Below are 27941 nucleotides of genomic sequence, written 5' to 3'. Positions count from 1 at the left end.
TTTCTTTCAAATGCATACATTTACATATCTTGGAGGAAGGGAACATTTGGTAAAAAAAAAAAAAATTAAATCCAGAGTAAGAATAAATTGGGGATAATTTATCAGCACCACTGGAAAATGGCTTCTGAAGAGAAAAAAAAATGATTTTCACACGTGCATCTCTACAATGCTTCCCATTAAGCCCTTCATAGAATTTAATAAACAAGGCTTGATGAGCATCTTCTGTGATGAAATGTTTTTGAAAGAAGTGGAGAATTGATCCTGTTTCTGATGTGGCTCCGTGTCCGAACGCCCTCCATTTTCTGATGAAGGGATGTTTAGGAGCTAATTGTGAAGATACACAATGGTGTCGCACAGATTAGACTTGGCTTTTTGCAGTGATGTCCTTTGGATCGATGGCAATCCTCGGCTTCTCTATTACACGCTCTGGTACAGAACATCCCCAGTGCAATTTGGATTCCTTTCCTCGTTGGACATCTGAGATGGTCCCTCAAAACTGATCAAATCACTTCATTCAGAAGTGATTCATTTGGTTCATATTTGACTCCTACCCCAAAAGGTACGCATACAAGAAATTTCTATAGCTAAAATAATCAGTTGAAGATTGAACTAAACAATTAGGGAACATTTATTTAGCTATCACTATAGAAGAGTTTTCCGAGAACAAATTATCTCCAATCAGGCGATTTTGCTATATCCACAGGCAATTTTATGTTGACAGAATATATGGAAATGATACTATTCATGTCCATCGAAGGGTCAAATGCAGTGGTTGTATTTGTTAAACTGTTAAACTGTATACAGACATAGCATGTTTTAGGTGTTGTATTTTCCAGCGGGGTGTGTATGTGTGGGTGTGGGTATGTATGTCTGTGTGTCTTGCAAAGTTCTCAGAATTCTGATCTCCATTTTGAAATGTGTAATTTTCCTAATGTTTGAGATACTGAATTTTTGCTATGAAAATGTCATTGTCACAGTTAATTGATAGCTATAACCTACTATGGAGAAGCATATAATTTTTAATGGGAACATCTTAGCTAGGGACCAATTAATACTAAGGTAAACGAGAGGCAATTTCACAATCAAAATGCCATCAAGGATTTCCGTATGTCTCTGTCCTTTTTTTTATAGGTCTTTTAATGTCACACAAATGCACGTCATTATTTAGATATGTGTATATCATTAAAACCAGGTTAAATAATTCAAGTTTATTCATATACACTTACCTTTAAGCAATACTCATTTTCAGAACAATGCTTATAAACAATGAAGGTATAAGTATACCAACAGATGCAAGAAAAATAACAATAATGTGTTTTTTTAATGTCTTTTCTGATCCATCTAAATGAAATTGTCTCCATCAGTTAGAAAAGTTGCCTTTTTTTCATTGTATTTACATGCTTGAAGCTAACATTTAGACTGAATTATATAATTAATTAGATTCAGTGTTTACATATATATTTTAAAAATTGCTGAGAAATGTACAAATTAAAATGACTTGGATGATGACATTTAATTTAACATAAAAAATTTAAAGGACCAAAATGGTTAGCTTTACCTTAATATTTCCATAAGTTGGTAATGGTTAATTTTTCACAAATAGGCACCTAATTGACATTTAATCAAGCATACACAAGTGTATGTTAAATATAAATTAATTACAGTATGTTAAAAATACTGTAATTTTATGGTGTGTAAACATGTAAGTACATTTTAGTTACCATTTAATTACTGATTTCACAGACTATAAATGTATAATTACCTAACAATTCACTACCTTTCTAAGGAAAGCATTTTTCTGGTTAAATATGATGTAAAGTTAATTAGATGTTATTTCTACAATAATACTTCAAAAGTTGTAAGTGATTTGGCCCATCTCTTTTATTTCTGAATTAACTCATCCTCACAGTAATATATGTGGAAATTATAATGTGCAGAAAGATTACTTATAAATGCACAGTTATGTAATTGTGATTTGATTACCCAGCCCAATGCAAGAGCATGTTCATGGAGAATACCAAGAAACATGCCCCATGGCTTTACAATAAAATGTTATCTATTCACAAAATTAAGTTAAAAATAAAAGAGGTTAAGTAGCATACAAAAAAAACCTTTTAGATGTATATATCTGTAAATACACGGCAATATAAATCATCTGACTGCATTTTGCATGATTACTTTTTTCTTGGTTTTACCCTTTTATTGCTCAATGATTTTCTAAATTCCAGTTGTCCTCTATCCTTTACCTTTTGTGGTTTTTTTTAAGTGTTCAAGTAATCAACTTTGAATTCGAGGTGGATGGAAATAAACTATTGTTGCAAACTGATCCCTCCAGAAATCAGTCACCGTGTGCAGGCTCCAGGTCAATTTACCACACAAACTCTGTAGCTGGTAGTAAGATGTACAGAAAGCTATTTCCGGACAAAATTCTGCCGCATGTACAAGCATTTACTAGCACGTGGGCAGGAAAACACATACTCTGCCTTTATTGTAAGGTAGTGAAATCCTAGCCCTGGCTCTTCATAAGCTGGGAGCACACCTTTGATGACAGAGCATCAAGAGGCAGCAGCAGCAACACCTAGCAACGGCATTCACCTAACCTCATTGGAGTAAGATGCTCTGATGAGCTGTTTATCAGGAGACTGTTTCCAAATCTTAAAGCCACATTTTCACTGGAAGTGGTACAAGACTTCAGGCTCAGTAGAGATCACCATTCATGGAAAACTTGTACTGCCTGGGACAATATTTCTAATGAATGCAATAACCTTAAATGTCACTGAATTCCCTTTAATGTCTGTATTGCTAATCATCACACTGGCTGGTGTGAATCAAGATAAAAAGACAGCTAAGCAGTTTCACTAACAAGTTACTGGGAGGTAATCTTCTGAATATAGTTTACCACGTATAGGGTACATCAAATATTAACAAACCTTCTTAGGCTGGAGATGGCTGCAAATAACCACATGGGAGTACATGGAACTGCACAATCTGAAATATTTGAGACTAAATTACACACAGTATAGCAGCTCTATGATGTCACTATTATAGAGAAATAATTATTTTTATGGGGGAGGGATGGATAGGGCGTTTGGAATTAGCAGGTACAATTATATGTAGAATGGACAACCCCAAGGTCCTACTGTCTAGCACAGGGAAATATAGTTAATATCCTGTGATAATGGAAAAAGAGTATGTAAAAGAATTTATGCATGTGTGTAACTGAATCACCTTCATGTACAGCAGACATTAACACAACAGTGTGAGTCAACTCTATTTCACTACAATAAATTTTTAAATATTACTTTTAAGTTGCCCACATAGTTTATAAACATGGAAACAATTGTTTTGAGCAAAGGGAGGAAATATTGGGGGGAATAAAAGCATACTTAAGGGTCATTATGTCAACATTCACAATACCTTGAGACAAAAGTATCTTCCTCTTAACACTCAAAGCAGAAATGTGGGTCAGTGCTTCATCTAAACAAAACATTGTGAAAAGTACAGAGGAACATTCAAAAGAAGGCGGAACCACAAGCTCATCCCTAAAGAAGTTCTCTACAATCTGATTTTGGAAACAAGATTCAAAAAATAATTAGAGGCAGAGAAAATTAAAGTTACCTAGTAAGCAGTGGAAATCCACATACGGTTAAAGCCGTTAAGTCCCTTGATACAAATGTGAGCCCAGAGAGAGTTCAAAAAGGGAGCAAACACAATTATTTAGGAAGTCTTCATGGAGCAATTATTATGGGGGTTATAAAAGCACTCAAAGCCAGTTGTAAATTTTAGGAGCTAATAAAGCTTTTGCCTTTTTATTCAGGTGGTGCCTGAAGGAAGTTGGGCTTCTAAACATTTTCCTGGTAGTAGGTGTTGATTCTCCAATGACAGGAAGGGCGTAAATGCATCTTGTGTATTCATCTCCCCTTAATGTCTTCTAAACAACATTTTATTTATTATTTATTTTTCTAAGTGACATTTTAGAGCAACATAGCTATAGTTTCATTGTACGCATATGAAAAAGAACATTTTTGTCTTCTGTTTTGTCGGGTTGTTGTAGAGCTGTCGTTTTCAAACTATTTGGTCTCTATATTCTAAGAAAATATTGAGAACTCCAAGGAGCTTTTTTTCTGAGCTACGTCTACAGTATTTACCACATTAGAAAGTCAATAAGAAACAAGTTAACATATTTTATTGCATTAAAATAACATTGCAAAGTGATACATAATATAATACGCTAAAATAATGATGTTCTCCAAAAACAAGAAGTTGAGTAAGAAGAAAGTATTGCTTTACATTTTAAGAAAATCTCTTTAAAGACTGTCCTAATATAGATATTAAAGCCCTTATTCTCCTATCCACATCTGCACTCAGTATATGGCAATTCATTGTTTTAAAGTAAATGAAAAATAATCTGATCTCACAGAGATATATAACTGGAAACTCAGATAACTGTGGATATTCTTTTTTTTTTTAATACCACACCAAAGCATGACAGATGGAATTAAAATATATTTAGTGTATTTTAATATGTAATCTAAAAGCATATTAATAAAAATTCAAACTACTTTGTATGAAGAGACAACGGTCTAACTTGCACTTTGAATAAATCCTTTACCCAGTAATGACTTTATACCATCCTTCATTGGTCACTGGGAAAGTTGTTTTACTGACTTAGGCAGACTTTCTAAACTTGGATACAAGTTACTCTTTAGTATAAAAAAAATCACATTCAGTTTCTCAACAGAAAAGCCTTTAAATATTGGAAAGCTATAAGGCTTCTGTTGATAAACAGAAGTTTTCCAAAATTCTGATTATTCTTTGAAAATGTGAATTTTACCATTGGCAGTGCCTACTGTGAGTTGCTCTCCTGGAAGAGACAGATGCACTTCGTTAATTTTTTAGGAAATCTGCCAAATACCCAAGTGCGAACTACCTTAGTTTTCTGTCAGTGGGTCTTTCAAGTAAAACTGTTAGAGAACGGGGTCGCTCAGCTCACAGATCCAGCAGCCACAGTAGCGATTTTCCCCCAAAAAAACAGAGCACACCTGTATGAAGCCCACCTGCTTTCAGACGTTTCCATTTTCCCCAGATATTCCTAAGCAGCATAAAAACATGTGCCTCAGGGTTAATTTCATGGAGAGCCGGTACTTCGTGGGGACATTTTCTGTGAGCTGGCACACTGGTTCATCCTGGGAGCATAAGCGGGGGACAGAGAGAGTAACGTTGGGTACCGCTTTCCTGGCTCCTGCTAAGGGATCATCGCTAAACATGCCCACAGGGTAAACAAAGGGAATAATGCCTTAGCGTTGTTATGAAAATAGTTTTGCCATACAGACCCCTTGGAAGAAGGTTTCTGGGAATCTCCCAGGGTCCTAAACCACACTGAGAACCACAGCTACGGAGGAACAGGAAAATGGACAGGAAAGGGCGCATATACATGCACATGTGTGTTTTGAATATATATATAGGTGTGTATGTGTATATATTCAAAACAAACATTTTACTGAAGTATAGTTGATTTGCTGTGTTGAATTAGTTTCGGGTGTACAGCCAAGTGATTTGATTATATGTCAATATACATATTTTCTTTTACAGATGCTTTTCCATTATAAAGTAGTATAAGACACCCGAGTTCCCGGTGCTACACAGAGGACTCTATTGCTTCTCTCTTTTACTTATAGTAGTGTGTACACATTAATCCCAAACTCCTACTTTGTCCTTCCCCCATTTTCCCCTTTGGTAACGCTAAGTGTGTTTTCTAGGCCTGTGAGTCTGTTTCTGTTTCATAACTAAGTTCATTTGCACCGTTTTGTTAGCTTCCACTTACAAGTGGTATTTGATATGTACCTTTTTCTGTTTGACTTACTTCACTTAGTATGTCAGTGTCTAGGGCCATATGCTTTGAGACCCCTTCTGTTTCCCCCTCACCAAGGCTCTGTCTGTTTTTAACCTTCTCTGCTACAGAAGGATGCGGAGTGGAATGACCGAGAACAGTGTTGATCATTTTCTCCCGCTAAGTTCTTCTCATGGGGTCGAAACAACACATTTTTCCAACTTCTTGAAAAACCTTTTTTTGTTTTTCTTTTTCTCAAAACATAGTTGCTCTTTTTGAAAGTAAGTTACAGATGCCACTTCTCCTAGATTCCCTGAAAACCCGCATTCACTAAAATATATGTCCCAAGTACTATCACGTTATTCATCTCAAAGAGTTGTGACAGTCGAATGAAAGGGTGCATGAAGAGCTCTGAGATGGTGATGGAAACACATGGAGCAGGTTTTCCTCCTCCCCCTCCTTTATCCCCTCCTCCCCCACTTCCCCCTCCTCCGGCTCCTCCTCCTCTTCCTTTTTCTTTCTTGCACGTCCTCAGAACTAAGTACAGTGACTGCTAGATGGCAGATAATAAGGGTGTAATAACTATTTGTCCAGTAAGTGACTTTTGAATGCAGTTGCGTCTCAACGTTTCCACATCTTATTCTCACATCTTTGTTGTCCAAAGGTGGAGTCTTCATGGATTTTGACAATGCTGCTTTTTCCCCTTATTTTTGCTACTGGAAGAATGACCCATTATATTCCAAAGTTCATGACTTGGATTTTATTTTTGGTGTCAAATATGCTTAGGTATCTTTAGACACAAAAATAACAAAAGACCATAAATACGCTCACAGAGGATTAGCTGAAAAGCAAAATAATCATTCCTGTACGGGATGCCACAGTTTGGGACCTTTGGCCAAACGTTTGACTTAATATGAGCTAACAGAGTTTATATGTGCTTTGTATTACCTTGTCTCTGAAAGGTCTTCTATGAAAGCCACTCTGACATTTTTCAATACTTTAGAAGCCAGAAAGAATTGTATGTCTGCATGCTTTTCACTTAAGTGGTGAAGAGTTTTAAAGGTATGTTTGTGGCTGTGAATATATGCATTCTTATAATGCAGGAACATGAGCGATGCCAATGAAGAACAAAATTAGTTTCACTGACGTACTCTTAACTCTGGAACTAATTTCTTCTCTTCAGGCCTCTTATAAATACAGTTACCAATTCATAAGGTCCCAGAGAGAGAGAGCATTTTGGAGGATGAATTGTAGAGGTGAAATCTGTCCTTAAGTAACTGCTTTTGGAAGAGTGCACCAAAAGTATCCAAGTGGAAGAAGCACTTTAGAGCAATTTTAAGAGTCTCTTTTCAGAAAAGATATAACTGAGATAAAAAAGGAAATTACTGGAATACTGTGATCCATGTATATATGTAAATTGCCAATGGCAGTGATCTGAACTTAAGTTTCAGTGTATACGGTGGATGCTTTTTTATAATAAAATACCAATTCATCTGTTTTCAGTTCTATTTTAGTAGACATGTTGAATATTACCTATCGATTGGATTCCAAAGTCTTACGGAAAAGGAACATTCAAAGGCAGCCAATTTTATAGACGCAAGAATAAGTCTTTCCTGCAGCATCATCAGTCTCACCTATCACACATACAGATCACAGAGAAAAAAAAGAGCATCTCAAAAGACAAGACTGAATTCCATGATTTAATGCAGAGAACATGTGCTTTGGAATCAGAGAGATTAAATTTAAAACCTAGCCCTGATGTCTGATAGTTATGAGTCCAAGACAATTTACCCTCTACGACCAATATGACCATTAAATAGTCAGAATAAAGCTTCATTAATAGTTTGCTCCTTTTAATTCCCTCCCAGTCTCACTCATATTTGCAATACTAATTTCTGAGTGACCTATTTCAAGCTCTACTCAGTTGGTAGTTTTTCTTTCAGAAAATGCCCTTCACCTTTGACAACCTAAAACCATTTTTAATCGCCACTGTCTGAGTGTGTATTCTTTAACCTATTCCGTGTCAGTGGCTTTCTAGGCTGTTTATAATTTCCCAGTACTTTGATCACCACTACAGTGAACAGCCTTTGGTATGTATATTTTCACACTCATACCAATATTTTGATAGATAAATTCTTGAAAGTAGAAGTTGGTTGGCCATTGATTGTCTAAATTATATTTTAATTCAAATGGAAAAACTGCTCTCCAAATCTCTGATGAGTTGCCTTCTTCTTAAATAGTGCATACTCTATGCAACCTTGGAGGATTTCAAATGCTTACTAACACTATGTTTTCTAGGATATTTAAATATTTACTGATCTAAGAGGCAAATAAATTTATAATTTTTAATGCTTTCTTTGTCCTTGGATTACTAGTAAGGTTAAATATCTTTTTACGTGACTTTCATTTTGCTTTGGATTAATGTCGTTCACAGTCTTTGTTCACTTTTATGTGCGTATTTACCTTTGCTTAAAATGGATCTGTTAGAAATTTCTCACACTAGAGATATTTATTTATAAATATTTATAATACCATATTTATTTTATACATTAAATTTATTTTTGAAATTTTTGATCTTTTAACTTCAATTATCATTTTTTTAAAAATTTGTTTTTTTAGGGCCACACCTGCAGCATATGGAAGTTCCCTGGCTAGGGGTCAAATCAGAGGTACAGCTGCCACCTACACCACAGCCACAGCAAGACGGGATCTGAGCCCTTGTCTACAACCTACGCCACAGCTCACAGCAATGCTGGATCCACAACTCACTGAGCGAGGCCAGGGATCAAACTTGCAACCTTATGGATGCTAGTCGTATTTGTTTCCACTGTGCCACAGCAGAAACTCCCAAACTTTATGATTTTTTGATAGAAACTACATCTATATTTTATAATACTAGAATTGTAAGGCATGTTATAATTTTTCTATGCCTCCTAATATTTTCTACTTTATCCCTCAATTTTCCATCCATTTGAAATTATTTTCATGTTTGATGTGAGAAAGAATTTTTTATATTTATTGGATATTCTACATTTCTTATGATTTTTTCGTCAGTTTTTTTTTTCTCAAAATAAAGATGATTTCTAAAAAATCATGAACCTAGTATAATTTTTGGAATTGCCACTTAGATCCCTTGAAAGAGTTCTACTAGCAGAATGCTTTATCAAAAAATTAAGAGCGCTAACTAAGAGCAGTGCAGTATTCTTTCATTCTTTTTTCCTACACAAATATGGAGCATTGGCCAAAGTCAGGATATTATGCTAAGTACCTTGCCTGGGAAAACGACTGAGAAGTAGAGAGTTAAATACAACCTGGTCCCTCTTCTCCAAGGTAAACACTCATTGGGTAGATACCAAACACAGGATCACCAACAACTCAAAGGAAATACAAATACATCCTACTGAGCTTCAGGAAAATAATATAATGTTTTCGATGATGAGAAGGAAACGTGATATGAATTCAAAACTCTGAGTATAAAAATGACAACTGAGAAAAGAACACAGTTCTAGTTGGAGGAAACAGTGTGAAAGCTATGAGGAGAAGACGGATATGTTCTTAAAAACAAAATGAAACCTAGATTAGAGTCTACTCTCAGAAGAATGAATGGAAAGAAGGCTTAAAAGAAAGTCTGAGGCAGAAACTCCAGGGCTTTATTGTGAATGCCAGATTGAGTTCAAGTTTAATTAATTAGTGAATGGGAAATCATGAAAATTTTATGACAAGAATTTTGATATGATCAGATTAACACTTAAAACTGATGTCAGTTAGGAAGCAGTTTTCAAGGCCTGCATAGACTCCTAGCAAACAAATCAAGAGAAGCATAAATCCTTGACATGTGACATTTTGAATGCCTTGTTGGTATCTATCACCCTAGTCTTTATAAACAGAAAAAATATACCTGATTTTAGAAAAATATGCTATGAAAAAATCTCCTTAGTAAATATTACAGATTTGTCAGTGTTTCTTATAATTTGGATATGAATTGTCCTTTAGTGAATTATACGTAAGTGGTATCAATATTGGAGTAAATAATTTGAAAATAATAGAATAAAACATCTAAGTTATACATTAAGTTAAAGAAAACATAGTATCAATGCAAAAATGTCATCATTTGTAAAAATTATCTTTGTCAGTGATGTTAGTCAATTGGCTAAATCATAACTCACATTAAGCCTGATTACAAAGCAAATAAGGATTTTTATACCAAGAAAATTTAATGCAAAAAGCTGTTGAGTTCTTCATCCTTAAAGTGTTCTATGCATACCAATTTGATGAATATTCTTAATCTATAGTACCTTATTTGACTTTAAAATGAAATATACGCTAACACGAAAGAGAATAGTAGTTCATTTTTTGGTTTTAATTGATTATCTTTTTATGAAAATGAATGCTTTAATAGATTCTTGTTTCTGTTTGATGAAGTTTTGTAATCATTCATTGTACCAGGGATCAACTGGACCAGTAATACCCAGTTTTCAGAGAAGTCATCCTCCTGCTTTTTATTCATGCTTTGATTTTACAGATGTTTGCATAGAATCATCCCTCTCAACTACTGAGATTATCTCACCCTACTCAGATTCACACTCCTCATTTGCCCCGACATTACTTCATTACTTTTATAGTGAAGAGTAGTTTTAAATTACTATTCTTATCAGTAATTTGTGTTTTAATTGACCACTTTTGAAGGATGTAATCATTTTAGAAGACATAAAAAATAACAACAATAAAACACAAATTTGTATAAACAATGACATCCAAATTATATTAACAATATTCACCAACACATACTCTTAGTTGAGTGTTAGTCATGATGAACAGAGCTATATGGCCCTTGTAGCTCATATATAAATTTAGCAGAATAATTTTTTAAATATAAATGTAATTAATTTCTTTGTGACAAACACAACTAAACTTTAATTCCATAATATTAAATGAAAACAAGGGCATGGTTTCATCTTTTTTTTTCTTCCTTCAGAAACCAAGTTTCCTCCTAAGCATAATTCAAGAATTATGACTGGACTCTTAATTCTTCCCTCAATTTTTTTATCTACCTACTGCTGCTGTTACTTCCTTTAAGAGTCAAATGTGGTGGCCAACCCATGCTTTCTATACCAACAGGAGATATCTTCAAGCTTAACTTCTTTCTCCTTAATGCGTTTGTATCATTTTCTTGGAATGACTTACCTGGGGATGACAATGCCTTCCAGGGGTATAGGAATTTAAGTAATAATGAACATATGATGGCTGTACTAAGCTAGTAATTCTAGATCTCTTAATCATGTCCTTCCCAAGAAGTAAAAACACTAGCCTCTAGTTTCCCTCTATTGGCTGGATGTATGAAGAATTGCAGATAACAGCAATGGCAAGGAACTCCAAGTATGTCATGAAATACTGACTTCCTGCTATAGCCACTAAAAGTGGAAATTTATCCTTTGCTGATAGTAATTGTGTAACCATCTTCCCTTAAGTTGGCAATGTTTCCTTTTATTTATGAATTCTGTGTTTAAGTAATTTATTTACTATTTAATTAGACAACTCATGAGTAGAAAATAAAGTCAAGTGTTAAAGGATTTTGTCAGTTACTAAAATCAGGACTTAGTACCTTAGCATATAGAACATACCATTATGTCATTGGAGAGATTGCCCCTTCTGAGAATCCCATATGGTGCCATGCTAATGCAGATGCTAATAGGCAGGGGGAAATTGGGTGTGAGGTACATGGAAACAATCTGTATCTTCCTCACAAATTTTCTGTAAATCTAAAACTATTCTAAAATAAAGATCTTATTAAAAAAAATAGTTGAGTTAGCAGATAGGGATTATTCCTACCTTGAGTTAAAAGAAAATACTCAGCAGAAATCAGATAATCCTGGGAATAAATTTAGCTCTACCAAATGACACCCGAGAGATAAAGAAAATGGTAGGAAGCACCTCTAAAAACTTGGAGACACTGCAGAGATGGGAGTGGAATTCAAGGACCAAGTAATATGCAGTGTTGAGCATTGCAGGTGGGTGCCACGTCTTGGTGTGAGTTCTAGAAGTGAAAATGGGTAGAAAAATTCAGACAAGGAATAGCCGGAGAAGTTAAGGAGTGGGAATGTGGGAAGAGAGCTTCTGCAATAGCCAAATGGATTGTGATGAGTGAGTGTTTCCAGATGGGGCTGGACTAGATTTAGTCAGTTAGGTTTATTTTTCACTCGCTCCAGTTGTAAAGAGCTTCTCTCCTGGTCTCCAAGGGGTGATTGATTCAACTTGTAATAGTTGAACTCGTAGGTCAGGGAACAAAAGACTGTGGGAAAGCTTGTCAGAGATGAGATGAAGAGGGCTTGGAAAAGGCTGAGCCTGGGCAATCAACAATGGGAACAACAAAGAGGAAACAGACATGGGGAACATTTATAAGGCAGAGTTAGGACACCTTGGTAAATGACTGCACATAAAAGGTACGGCGGGAGCAAATAATCTTGCAAGATTCTGAGTTTGACTGATGGGAAATAAGGGTGAGAAGGAAGAGAAAGCAGATTCAGATGTGCTTTATTTAAAGTTGCAAGGCTGCATCAAGATGGGGACATCTGCAAGACATTTGAGTATATGGGTTGAGAAATGGAAGGAAACAGTGGTACTCAGGCAAATAGAAGTAAATGTCTGCCATGAGGAGTGGGTAATATTAAGGCAGAGTTTTATTGTGGGAACATGACTGAGGACAGAATCTTGAAAATCATTTTGAAGCTAGGACTAGGAAGAGGAGCCAGTTGATGAGAGGGAAGCTATGGTGGTCCAAGAAGTGGAAGACTATGGGATATGCAATGACATGTGAGTTTAAGGTGAGAAGTCCATGGCTTTCCTTTCCAAGGGCTGGAATAATTTTCAGGTGAAGTGCCTGTGGTCTTGCATGAAGCCCCCCACAATTGTACATCACTGTGAAAGGAATCAGTTATGTGTAATCACAGTATGTGTCATCATGGTCATCACCATCTCATCATCACCACAACCACCACCATCACCTATGTCATCACCACCACCACTACCACCACCATCTTCACCATCATCACCTACGTCATCACCACCACCACCACCACCCTCACCACCACCACCACCACCACCACCCTCACCACCACCACCACCACCACCACCTTCATCACCACCACCACCACCACCATCACCTACGTCATCACCACTACCACCACCATCACCATCTCATCACCACCATCACCACCATCTTCACCATCATCACCACTACCACCACCATCACCATCTCATCACCACCACCACCACCATCACCTACGTCATCACCATCACCACCATCTTCACCATCATCACCACCACCACCATCACCATCTTCACCATCACCACCACCACCACCATCTTCACCATCATCACCACCACCACCATCACCATCTTCACCATCATCACCACCACCATCACCTACGTCATCACCATCACCACCACCACCACCATCTTCACCATCATCACCTTCGTCACCACCATCACCACCACCATCACCACCACCACCATCATCATTACTATTATTATTATTCCAAGGATAAGTCATTTGAGCACGAAACAGTCAACACACATTGTATGATATAGTTTATAAACACCTGGTGGATTCCTAATTGCTCCACCGATTTAGTGAATTTTTAAAGAATCTCACGCCAAACTGAGACATGTGTTGCTTTTCTTCTCCTTTCAGGAAAGAATAGGTTCGTGCTGTCTTCCCTAACTCACGACCAAACCAGGGTCTCATGGGATTTATCAGGGGATGGACTGTATATCTAATTCCTGGTGTTACATTTACCAGTACTTCCCAGTTGCAAGTATCAAATGCTGAAAGTGAACTTCTGTATTTATTCAGCAAGAGGCAAGGGTGCCCCTGAAGATTCAGTAGTCTCTGAGAAGGATTCCTGCTAGACAGAAGAGAGGAGAAGATTATGAAACAAGTAGAGGAAGGCAGTGTCCAGCAACATCTTAAAAAGCAGAAGGAAGAGGTTGAGGAGGCAGAGCTTTTGAGGTGAAGCCAGGATTGGTGCCCAGACACCGAGGACTAGCAACAGAACCTTGAGGAACGTTTCTGGTAAAAGATACAGTGGCCCAGCCCCCTTCATTCTAAAGGCCTGGGATGGGAAAATGCAAAATGAAAATACATGAAGCCCTGCTTTTAATTAATTCCGTATCAACTCCCAGTTCAATACGAAGAATGTAAATACAATGCATGCTTGGGTTTTTCCTTTATTAAATGCTGGGAAAGCTTTGGCATCAAGAAGGCCATATCCAGCTACAAGAAAACATGTGTTCAATTGCTTTATGGCTAAATATTCAGACAGTTGCTAATTAGGAAGGTAAAAATTCGAAAAGAAACTCTTTCTGGAGAAACAAATAAAATTTATACTTGCCTGTCTCTCATATTATAGTCCCATAATTTCTATCATAGGAAAGGCAGTTTGGGGTTCCCTGGTGTTCACTGGGTTAAGGATCTGTCATTGTCACTGCTGCAGCTCAGGCCACGGCTGTGGTGGGGATTGGATCTCTGGCCCAGGAACCTTGCAGCCATTAAAAGAAAAGAAAGAAAGGAAAAGAAAAGAAGACGAGAGGAGAGGAAAGGAAAGAGGCGTTTCCAAAAGTTTTGATTCACACATGCCAAATCTATTCAGTTTTACCAAGTTACCAATTCCAAATTTAGAAGCATTATGTAACTTTATGTAAACACTGAATTTATACAATCATGTTGAATAAAAGGGCTCAAACATATTTGGATATGATAACCCTAATCCCAACCCATGATTCTTTGCTCTGATTTTTTTCTGATAGTATTATTTCCTTTGCATACACATCATGCTGTCTCTCATAGAAAGTGGCTCTATTTTTTTTTTTTTTGCTTATGCTCCCACTTAACAGCAGTTATTAATTTACTGATACCCTGTCTATCAGGCCCACATCATCTTGATTAGGGCTGTTATCTTAATCAAAAGGCTGATAATTAAGACTATCCATCTGTAGAGTTCTAAGTGCTAAGATGAGTTGAAGATCCTAATTAAGATGATTTAGGTGTTACTTAAATGCCATCATTTGATTCAGCTAATCATACCAGCAGGTACATTAGATTTGCATTAATGTTCTACTGAATCCAGCAGCTATTTAGGCAGATCAAAAATGTAGATTGCAGGCACTATTTCAAACATCTTTATTTGAAAGTGATATTGAGACAATATGTTAAGATAAGCAGGATGTTAGAACAGCTCAGTTATTTCAATGTTTCTTAATTTACTCCATGTAATAAGTGGAGTATTTAAAATAAACAGCCTATTTATTGAATTTGCTGTGTATCTTTCATCATTTTCTACCCTCTCATGCAGGCACACACAGGCCAACAGAGATGCATTTTTACCAGCACTTCCCATTCCTGTTAACACAAACTTACTGAAATATGGTAAAAACTCTGTCAACTAAGGTTCCTAAATGGTGATGCTTAAGGACAATAAAGGATTTTTGTCCCAATCAATGACTGATGCTGTGTTGGTAATCAGTAAAAGAATGCTTTGTAAAATAGACATTAATGTCCAATTATCCTTTAAGTAATCAAAAAAATTAGTAAAGTATAATTCATTAATATCTTGTTTTCTATTATTTTATCCTTGGTTAGCCGAAATACAAAAGTTCTGTTTAAAATTTTAGAGGTGTTATGGACTAAAGTGTGTTTGTAGTACCTGTATTACAGGTGTTGCTTTCAATTTACCTTCCCCCAAATTTGGATATTGAATAGAATTACTCCTTTAGAGATGGGATCGCATGTATTTCCAAGAACCATTCTTATAAATCATGTGACCTGTATTTTGAGCTCTCTTGTTTTGGTATGAAGGGGAATCAAAACATACACTCTAGTTTTCTGTGGATGTGTAACTTCTGAAATTGTGTGCATTACAGGTGGGACAAGGGGAAAATATAAAAAGGGATACAGTGTAAGGCATGACACATGAACTGAAGTTTATAAAGCTCCGCTTTGTGCTTTGTGAACTCAGTATTTAACACAGTTTGTAACATATGTTTTAGCTTCTATAACTTTTTGCTGCAAGAGTCCGTGTGTGAATGTCTATAAAATATCGATATTATTTATACATCAAATCAATTTTAAATTCCTTGAGTGTATAGACATTTTAATGTATTTTCCCTATGTAATATTGGACTTTTTCGAAAATGCATGATTTCTAGAAGTCAATATTCATTCTTCATGGTGTATGTATAATTTATATAATTATACTTATCCTTGTGTTTGAGATACAGCATACTCTATAATTAATTTCATCATAGGTATCTGATGTTCAAAGACACCAGTTTATGTTTCAAATCATAATGTTAAAATATAGCTGGCTTTATTTTTTTATAATTTCCACAGTAAACTTTAAAAGTCTTAGGGCATTCCTAAATATCAACCTATTATCTAGACACACATGAATAAAACAATTACAATTATCCAGAGGCTTCAAATTCATTGCCTCTGCCCTCAGCTAGTAAAGGTGTTTGGTAATAAACTTAACTGTTAGTGCTTAAAAACCCCAAATAATAAAGTGGAGAATGAAGTAGTTTCCTTATGTATGACTTGTTTAATACACACACACATACATACACCAGTGAAATATTGCTCAGCCATGAAGCATAACAAAATAACGCCATTTGCAGCAACATGGAGGAACCTAAAGATTATCATAGTAAGTGAAATAAGTAAGACAGAGAAAGGCAAAAATCACCTAATATCAGATATATGGAATCTAAACACATGATACTAATGAACATATTTACAAAGCAGAAACATACTCCCAGAGTTCGAAAACAAACTTATGGTTACTAGAGGGGAAAGTGGAGTGGGAAGGATGGATCGGGGGTTAGGGACTGGCATAGGCACACGATTACATGTGAAATGGGTGGTCAGTGGGTGCCTAGTGTATAGCGCAGGAACTTCTCAGTATTCTCTCATAACCTATATCGGGAAAGAAATTTTTAAAAAATGTATATGTGTATATGTATAACTGAATCATTTTGCTCTACAGCAGAAATGATCACAAATCAACTACGATAAATTGTAAATCAACTATACTTCAAAAAAACATAAAGAAAAGGTTTGAATAAGGTTGAACATAAGATCTAAATATAGATTCAAGTATAAGATATGGCAGAACTGCTAGATGTAAGGTTACCATTATTTATTGGGCACCTAATATTGTGTACTAGGCAGTTAACATGTATTCTCAGTTTTACTCTTCAACACCCTATAAATGGGCATGATTGCTCTTTCTTGACAGCACTGATATAATCGAGATCACCCAGCTAAGTCTCAGTGTTTCTGAAAACATCGTCCTCATCTACAAAGTGGAAATGATATCTACTTTTTATAGATATTTCAAGGATCGAGATTCTGAGTTTCCAAACTTCATTTTCCCTTAAAAAATCTCATCCTAAAATCTTTCATGTCCCTGAAAATGGCACTTCCATTCTTCTGTTTCCTAGGGTTAAAACCCCTTGGAGACATCTTCAATGTTTCTTTTATTCGTTTTCTTTTTCCTTAATTCAATGATGGGTTCATAAACAAGTCCTGTTGGTTTCCATTCATCACACATCCATCTTCCATAATTCCCACTTCTCATCATCATGACTGCATCAATTCAAGCCCGTGCCACGCTGGCAGGGTGATGATGGCCATGGTACGTTAACGATCTCATGTTTTCTATTCTCAGCACCATGTCCTGCCCACCTGGAGTTTTCAACCTAGTAGCTAGAGCGATCTGTAAAAATGCTGGTCAGTTCATGCTACCTGCTGTAGTTTGAACATTCGTGTTCCCCCCATTTCATACTTTGAAGTCCCAGAGAGTTGTCCCACCGCTTCCAGCATGAGAGGTGTAAGAAGTCTGGGACAGACGCGGGCCCTCCCCAGACCATGACGATGCCCTGATCTCAAACGTCAGCCTCCAGAATTATGAGGAATGAATTTCTGTTGTTTATAAGGCATCCAGTTTGTGACACTTTGTTACAGCAGCCTGAGTGGACGAAGGCACCACTCTTGTGCTCAGAATGCCCCAATAGCTAAGTCGAGGTGGCCCCCTTCCTATACTGCGCCACCCCCAAAACCCAAAACCCAATGGCCCTCAAGACTCTGTTCCAGGACCTGAAGATCATTTATTGTTGAAGACACTTGCAGCTCTTCGTGGAGTTACTCTGGCTGTACAATCAATAATGACCACCACAAAGCAGCCAGGAGCACAGAAGGGTTGGCATCCCTGGAGCACAGAAGGGCTGGCATCCCTGGGAGTGGTCCTCATCCAAGGACAGAAGGAAGCAGTGGATTACAGCCCAGCATTCTGAGCCTTCAGGTGAGATGGCTCTGAAGTCTGTCATGTTGTCTCTCCTGAGTCCCAACAGAAGGCCGTCCCAGTTGCCCTGAGTTGGAAGCATATCATGAATGCTTCTATATTTGGGCCTTTTCCCATTTCGGTACTGGTTTTCCCTAAAGTCTCCTCCCAAACAAACACCTTAGCCTCAAATCTTTGTCCCAGGGATTGATTCTGAATGAGCATAGCACGCCCTCTCCCCTACCCCTTGCCCAGAGACAGCATCTTGTAAAAAAATGGAAGGGAAACAATGACAGTAAAAGTTGGTTTTAATGTAACATGTGAAGGGGTTTCAGCAAGAGAGTGATGAGGTCACAGTTTCATTAGACAATGTATTTCCATCAACCAGGTCAATGGGGGAATGATGGTTCTTTGCAATGAATGTACATTATGATATCTGGGAGCTATCTATGGGAATCAGTTTATATTTCGATTTTCCGTAAAATGTGGATGTCAAAATAATGAGAGCTGAGGACTAAGATAATGTTTTTAGAAATACTTTGTAAGATAAATTCATGATCTTTATTTTGTGGCTAGTTGAAGGAAGTGTTTTTGGATATGCTCTCATTTTTTGCTGTCCCTAAACTTCTGGAAACAGAGTTTATTATGATGTGCTCATGTGTGCATGTACACAGACAGACACATGGACAAGTGAACATCTCTATGAGTTTAATGACCCGTACACAAATTCTTAGATCAGGAACCAGAATGTCAACAGTATCCCAGGAGCCCCCTTGGGGAAATAACCACATGAGATGGATTTCTAAGAAGGAACTTGAAAGACAAGAGTGTAGGTTACCCATGCTCAGGATTGGTTGTTGCAGATTCAGACAATTTGGATGTCAGCAGCCGCAGAGTTGTGCCTTCAGTCTAGTCGGCTAACCGTTCTGGACTCATTGCTGTAAGTTATACTACAACCTATTTCTACATCCCTGCCAATGATTCTCTGAGCTTTCTCATATTCCTTAATAAATTTCCTTCTTCTTAAACCAGCTTCAGTAGGTTCTGTAGCCTGTAGTTAAACATACAGAATGAAACAAAGGATCAATCTCCTTTATGTGGAGTTCCCGTCATGGCTCAGAGGAAATGAATCTGACTATCCATGAGGTGAGCTGTGGTGAAGTTTGTGGATGTGGCTCAGATCCCGTGTTGCTATAGCTGAGGCATAGGCCAGCGGCTACAGCTCAGATTCAACCCCTCGTCTGGGAACCTCCGTATGCTGTGGATGTGGCCCTAAAAAAAAGAGAGACAAAAAGAATCTTCTCTATAGAGGTGAAAAGTCTGAAGTCTGAACTTGTTGAATGTAGATCCACCTGAAAGTATGAATGTAAAGAGGGAATTCAAGAATAATTTCATTGTGGAAAATTGATAGGTGGAAGAGCTATTTGCAAAAAAACATTGGGAGTTGTGGGCAGCAACAAAGTAAGTTGAACGTTGAAGTGAATTATCTAGGAATAGTGATAGAATTATGCCCCTCACAATTTATATATTGAAGTCCTAACCCCCAATATCTCAGAATGTGACTGTATTTAGAAATAGGATCTTTAAGGAGTTCCCGTCATGGCGCAGTGGTTAATGAATCCGACTAGGAACCATGAGGTTGCGGTTCGATCCCTGCCCTTGCTCAGTGGGTTAACGATCTGGCGTTGTCTGGTGTCCTTATTAGAAGAGGAGATGAGACACAGACACGGATGGAAGAAAGACCACGTGAAGACCCAGAGAGAAAACGGACATTTTCAAGCCAAGGAGGGGGCCTCAGAAGAAACCACATCCACCACCACCGCCACTGCTGACACCTGTTTTCCAGACTTCTAGCCTCCAGACTGGGAGACGATACATTGCTGTGTGTAAGCCGCCCAGGTTGCGGCACTTTGTTATGGCCGTCCTGGCAAACGAATACAAGAATGGAAGAAGGTTTTCTGATTTCCATGTGCGCGTAGGGATTCTGAGGGAGTGAAATGAGGAATGACTACGGAGCTGCGCTGGTCAGTTCAAATTCAGTGTCGGTGAAGATGGAAGCCAAGGCTCACTGGATCAAGGAGACTCACTTTATAATGAAATGAAATCTCCTGAACTGAGGTCCTAATGCAGATTACAGGGGGAACACTGTGAAACAAAACCTGAGAGATTTAGAATAGATATTCCATATCTGGAACATGGAAGCCCGGAACCTCAGATCCTAGAAGGCAGTAATTTTGCAGTTTTATCAGTTCCTGTGGTTTTTCTAGGAAAATAATACATAAAGTAAATCCTTAAAAATTATCTTGGAAATATTTTGTTGACTTTAATTATTTTAAACATATGGGGTTCTCTTGTGGTGCACTGGGTTAAGGAGCCAGTGTTATCACTGCAGCATCTTGGGTCACTACAGTGGCACGGGTTCCATCCCTGGCCCAGGAACTTCCACATGGCCCAAGCACAGCCAAAACAACAACAACAACAACACAACACATATCATTGTGTGACTTTTAATTTATGGTACATAGTTCAGCAAATTCAGACTTTTAACTAGTTCCAAGGGTAATCTTTTATGGTCCGGAGTATGGGATATTTATATTGTTTTAAATATACTGTTAGCATCTGATTATATAGAACATATGTCAGATTAATTTTAAAGTAATATACTGTAATTAAGGACCAAAAAAAGGATATAAACATAAAAAAAAATAACATTTTCAGTTATCAGTTTAATATGAAATTAACTTGAGAAATTAAATAGAAATTACAATTGCTCGTATGCTTATTTTTTTACATAGACTCAACAGTGATTTGAATTAATTTACATAGAATAGAAATGTATATGATTGTGATTAAAATGATCATTTCCACAATTGCAAAGGCTTTTGGAACGATTCAGGGCATTTGCTTAGCCTAGCAATGTTTTCTTAGGAAGGACATTTTAAATTTTATTCACATTGGTTCAAACATACAAGTCAACGTTTCCTGCCCTTGACCTTAGAAGCTCATCTTTCTGGAATATTTCCTTAGACTTTGCCAAAATGTTTACTTTTCTAATTACCTCCTGTTACATTAGTTAAGTTCCCTCACGCTGGCCTAGAGAGTTCGTCTAGCCCACTGGTATTTGCACTTGGAATTTAAATATTTGCAAGAGTACTTGCCCTGTTCTTTACTCATCAGTTAGCAAAGTCAAACACCATTTAGTTTGAGACTCCGCAACCAGCAAGGAACAAATGCGAGTCCGTTTTTCCTTTTTCTGTGTGTCTATCCTGGAGCCACATTTGTCTTTCATGCCAGGGTCACTGATTACTCATTCACTCACCATCCACTGAACATCTCCATGGCAGGCTCAGAATTTGGCCTGTGAATTTCAAGAGTTTTACCCTAATGGGCGTAGACAGATGCGAGCAAATAATTACAAGGTGGTTCAACATGTTCCGGTGAGTTCAGCATATAATGAACACACAGAGGATGATGCAGTAGGCTTCAACTGGGAGACGTGGAGCTGATCCACTGGAAAAAAAAAAGTCCTGCAGAACAAAGTCCAATACTTGTTTTTATCTTTGTTTAACAGATCGAGATATAACAGTGCATATTTAAAATGTATGATTTGATATTTGTAGGTGTGTGTTTGTACATGTGAGTTCATGAAATGCCACCCTAATTAAAATAATGAGCATATTGATCATTCCCCTCAAAATTCCTCCTGGCTTTTTGTAATTCCTCCTTATTGCTCTGTCTCTCTGGATCCTCGCTCCTCCATTCTTCTTGGTGGGGTTGAGGCTGAGGAACCAACTTCTTTCATCCAGAATAATTATTTTGAGATCTGTTCATGTAGTAGCATGTATCACTGGTTCATTATTTTTATTATTGAATAGTTATTATAGTTTGTTAACTCATTCATATCATGAAGAAGAGTTGGGATGTTTCCACTTTGGGAAACTAATTTGCTAAGTAGAATTTTATACACAAGAAGTATAAGTCTTTGCAAGAATATATGCATTTGCTATGTTTATTTATTTCTGATAAATTCTGAGGAATGAAATAACTGAATCATTCAGAAACTACTAACCTATTTTCCAAAGTATTTGTATGATTTTTTTTTTTTTGTCTTTTTTGTTGTTGTTGTTGTTGTTGCTATTTCTTGGGCCACTCCCGCGGCATATGGAGGTTCCCAGGCTAGGGGTCTAATTGGAGCTGTAGCCACCAGCCTACGCCAGAGCCACAGCAACGCGGGATCCAAGCTGCGTCTGCAACCTACACCACAGCTCACGGCAACGCCAGATCGTTAACCCACTGAGCAAGGGCAGGGACCGAACCCGCAACCTCATGGTTCCTAGTCAGATTCGTTAACCACTGTGCCACGACGGGAACTCCTGTATGATTTTTTATTTCCACTGCCGGTATAAGAGAGTTCCAGTCTCTCCATATCTCTCCCAACATTTGGTGTGGTCGTCAAACAATTTTAATCATTCTCAAATAAGTGTAGTGTGATCACCTTGTGATTTTAATTTGGGTTTGGGAGGCTAATGAGGGCCAGCATCTTTCCATGCTTTTGTTTGCCATCCACATATCTTATTTGGTGATGACTCTCTTGAAATCTTTTGCCCATTTTCATTGGATTATTTTCTTAGTATTGAGTGTTGATAGCTCTTTATATACGAGTATAAGCCATTTGTCAGTTATGTGATTGAGAAATATGTTCTCCCAGTCTGTGGCTTTCCTGCATATCCTCTTCATAGTATCTTTAGACGTCAGACATTTTTAATTTTGATGAAGTTCAGTTCACACTCTACTGTATCCCTTTTCCTTGGTACAGTATCTAAGAAAGGTTTGCTAATCCGCATTCACAAAGGCATTTCTCGAATGTTTTCTTCTAGAAGATGTATAGTTTTAGGTTTTCTATTTAAGGTTATAATCCATTTTTAATTAACTTGTCTATAAAGTGTGAGTTATTGATAGATTTTTTTTGGCTAATAGATTTATAATTTTCTAATAGCATTTAGTTAAAAGACTATCTTTTCTCCACTCAATTGCTCTGTGCTTTTGTTGAAAACTAGTTGTCCATAGATGTGTAAGTCTGTATCTGGACAGTCTGTTGAGTTGATACAAGTCTACTTGTATCATTATATTTAGGACCCCCCAGGAAATGAGTTTAAATAAATAGCCCCTTAGAGACACAACGGAGACTTTCTTGCTGCCCTGGCAGAACCGCATAGCTCACCACCCTCCAGGCTCCTTGTACATTCTCTTCCCCACCCCTAGTTCTCTCTTATATTTCTTCGCAGACTGTCCTCAAAGTCTGAATTCTTCACTTGGAAATCCTATTGAAATATAGGTTTTAAATTAGTTGTGCTTGGGTGAGACGTAAATTCTATCCCCGAGTTTTCCATGGAAGCTGATGACTATGGCTCAGCGTCCACATTTTGAGTAGCATCAGACTAGAACATATACACTCCTCATTTTTAGTGGGCAGTTGTCTCTGGAATAATTAAAATGTGTTGTTCACACATGCTTTATTCTCGTGGAATTAGATGGCAATTCTATTAAACTAGTGGGCTGGAAAAAACAGAAAAATAACATGTGTGCTTATCCCTTTATGGTGTTTAATTCATCAAATCAGTACTTAAGAACAAAGTTCTTATTCCAGCAGATTTGTTCCAATAAAATCAGTCAACGGAATACACATCTTAGGATAATTGATATACTTGCCACTGATTTGTTGCTCATGTTAATGACTCCATCTTAAGAAAATTGTTTATCTATCCTGTAGCACCTGTTTTCATGTGCTAGAATAGCCAACATCTATTAGGTGAACCTAAAAAATATATTAAATGGAATAACATTTTATAATAGCTTGAATCAGAATATTCATATTTGATAAGGGATTGATAACTGAACTATGCAAGGAACTCATAAAAATAAATAGCGAAGGCGTTCTTGATGTAGCTCAGTGGAAATGAATCTGACTAGCATTCATGAGGATGCAAGTTCAATCCCTGGCCTTGCTCAGTGGGTTAAGGAACTGGCGTTGCCATGAACTGTGGTATAGGTTGCAGACAGGCTTGGATCCCAGGTTACTGTGGCTGGGTCATAGGCCAACAGCTACAGCTCTGACTTGACCCCTAGCCTGGGAATCTCCATATGCCATGGGAGCAGCCCTAGAAAAGGCAAAAAGACAAAAAAAAAAAAAAAAAAAAAGAACATGTGATATGTATATATCAATGGAATATTATTCAATGGAATATTACGCATATATACACACACGATAACACAATGGAATATTATTCAACCTTTTAAAAGAAGGAAATCCTGTCATTTGCAACAACATGAATGAAACTGGAGGGCATTATGCTAAGTGAAATGAGTCAGAGAGAAAAAGAAATATCGGAAGCTATCACGTATCTGTGGAACCTTTAAAAAAAAGTTGAACTTTAGGAAGGGGTGAGAAAAGTAGGAAGGGCCTAGGAGTGGGAGAAATAGAGAGAGTTTGGCAAAAGGGTTCAATCTTTCAGCTATAAGATGAATAAAGTCTGAGTGAATGTCTACCATGGTGGCTGTGGTTAATAACACTGAATTCTGTAGTTGAAATTTTCTGGATTAGCAATGAGATCCTGCTGGGTAGCACTGGGAACTATGTCTGGTCATTTATGATGGAGCATGATCATGTGAGATAAAAGAAGGTATACATGTGTGTGTAACTGGGTCACCGTGCTGTACAGCAGAAAATTGACAACACTGTAAACCAGCTATGATGGAAAAAAATAAAAATTGCTATATAAAAATAAATAAATTAAGTAATTAAAAAGAGAAATTTTCTAAGAGAGTAGAACTTAAATCTCCTCACCAAAAAAAAAAAAAAAAAAAAGGAAAAATGTGAGGTGGTAGATGCGTTAATTCATTCAGTGGGGGGAGTCCCTTCACAGGTAAACATGGAGCAAAAGAGCAAATCATCACAGGCTACACTTTAAATACCTTACAGCTTTATTTGTCAGGTCCACCTCCATCACACCAAACGAGATAAAAGGCCAAGCGATCTTTCTGATTACAGAAAGAGTACCAGTCCTATTTAAACCATTAAAAACAATTACAACTTTTTGTACAGCAGAAATTCTCACAACCTTGTAAATCACCTATACTGCAATACAACTTTTATAAAATGAAAATAAAAGATGGCTGTGATTAAGTGAGAGAAAATTGAAGTCAGTTCTTAATGATTCCAAAGGCAGCTGGCTAACAGTGCTGAGATAGCATTAAGCCTGTGAGCGCTTGGAGAGCGGAGGTAATTTGCTCCAGATCAAGCAGCTCATCCTCAGAGTCTGCTTTGCAAGGAGCTCTGGGGCCAGTCCTGCCCTGCTGCTGTACACACCTCCGAAGTTTCCAGGCCTCCTGAAGATGTTACCTCCTCCCTGTGGCCAGCTCCCCCCAACCACTTGTTCTGTGGGTAGCTATAGGGGGTCCTTGGCGCCAAACCAGGCATTCTGCACCCCGCCTTGAAAACCACATGATAAAAATGCCCTCTGCTTGTGAAGGTATTTGAAAGGTTGGGTGAGGCCTCAACACCTAATTTTCTGAATTCTCTGCGAATTCAAATTTGTGTCTTGCTGAGAAGTGTACATTTTCATGGTCTTTGTGTGGAAATATTTGTATTTAATTGACCTCAGCCTATGGGGCCGAGACGCACTAACCCTGGTCTGACTCTTTTAAAAGAGAATATTATTTCTGCATTTTTCCTTTTGTGTAGAGTTTCAGCCTATGTTTGGATGGGCAGCATCGTTCTAAGGTACTGTCCCATCAAGTACCCCAGCCATGGAGTTATTCCCATAACGTTAAGTATTTGTTGAGGAAATAGATGTCAGGAGCTGGAAGGACACTGACGTTATGGTCACTGTTTCTTATTAGGCTTTTGGTATATGGACCACCTTGGGTGGCTGGGGACAGGCCCCGTATAAATGTATCCTTGTTAGCACGGCCATACGCAGCCCAGGCAATTATTTCCATGTCCATTGTAATGTAATATAGGATGCGAGTGAGAATATCTGTTACATAGAAATAAAGTACTCTCCCCAGACTTCTTTTTTTTTTTCTGTTTCTGTTTTTTTTTTTTTAAGATTTTTTCTATCATACATAGTTGATTTACAATATTCTATCAATTTCTTCTGCACAGTAAAGTGGCCCAGATATATACATGCATACATGAACACACACACACACACACACACACACACACACACACACATTCTTTTTCTCACATTAGCCTCCATCATGCTCTACCGAAAGTGACTGGATGTAGTTCCCTGTGCTATACAGCGGGATCTCATCATTTATCGACTTCACATGCAAGAGTTTGCATCTATTAACCCCACACTCCCAGTTCATCCTCCTCCCTCTCCCTCCGCCTCCCCCCGGCTTCGCCAGACTTCTTTAATTCTCCATTTCAAATATCAGCAAATATTCCTGGCAAAAATGGATTGTAGACAGCAAATTAGAAACATGTATTTGTGCGTAATACGTTCATGCAATACTACAGTCGCCTTTTTGCTGGCGGTAATGGAGATTTCGGGGAAGTCTTTCCTGATGGCTGAAGGATGACTGAGCAAATGAGGGTTTCCCAGTTTAGACATCTTGCTCCTGGCTTTGAAGTGCACTCTTTTCCAAATCCATGAGACAGCCTCTGGGCAGCTCTGCCTGCCTCCCGCATCAGCCTGGCAGTCTTCTCGCCGTGTTCTCACTTCACTCACTTACTCCAAAGTCCAAGGTGACACTTGCCAACTTTCCTCAGCTCGGGAGACTATAGGAAGGGAAGACAGAGCAAAATCTATAAACCCTATTTCTTGTTCCTGTCTTTTTTTTTTTTTTTTCCTTTTTCCGGTTACGCCTTTCCTCCCGTGGATTTTTTCGTTTGTGTGTTTCAGTTTGAGTCAAGGGAAAGGAGAGCTTTGGGGCTTCCTGGAGATTTTCACTTCTTATCACTTTGCAGGTGAAACCCCCTGCAGTACTTCCCATCATCAATTCTCAGTCTGCCCATAAGCTGCCCACCACCTTACTCCTAGGAAACTTCCTGAGTCATAAGTCTTCCAACCTGCCCTATGGTTAAGATGTCAGGCCTGTTTGCAGGATGACACAGAAGGATGGATGGCACGGAAAAGCAGCCCACAAGCACGACAGATAAATGCTTGATGTGTTTTTGAAGGTAGTGTGATGAAGATAACATTTTGCATTAGGGGAAAGAAGGATAAATTGGTTAACAGATGGTTTGGGGCCACTTGGCTATAACCATGTGGAAAAGGAAACTAAAGTTAAACCCCTACCTCACAACATGTACGCTAACAAAATCCAGATGAATTCAACCACAGAACTGCAGATATGAAGCAGAGGTGAATGAATATATGGTGTTGGCAGAAAGGAGGCCTATGGATGTTCACGTGCAAAGAGAGAGGCGGGGAAAAGGGCAAGAAATCTGACCACATAGCATGACTTTTCTCCATGGTAAAGAAGATGAATAGGTCATTTGTAGTATGTAACCTACATATTAATATTTAATTTATAAATATCTCCCAATATTAACTAACAGAATACATCATTGGGAAGCATAGGCAAGTAAGCAACAAATGTAAGTTAAAGCAATAGTCAAATTTTATGTTACCTATAAGATGAGGATTAAAATGCATTATTAATTATTTACAAGATGGGGAAAATACTTCCTACCATACTTAGTACCTTAGGGTTTAAATTGGTTCTTTATAGTGAACAACCAGGAAAAATGTATCAAAATTTTA

Source organism: Sus scrofa, chromosome 11 (assembly GCF_054392235.1).
Source record: "Sus scrofa isolate SSC_HxYL_T2T_F1_AM1 chromosome 11, Sscrofa_HxYL_maternal_Yorkshire_Landrace_v2.0, whole genome shotgun sequence".
In the NCBI taxonomy this organism is placed as follows: Eukaryota; Metazoa; Chordata; class Mammalia; order Artiodactyla; family Suidae; genus Sus; species Sus scrofa.
The sequence above is the reverse complement of the archived record's forward strand: the minus strand, read 5'-3'. Positions refer to the sequence as shown.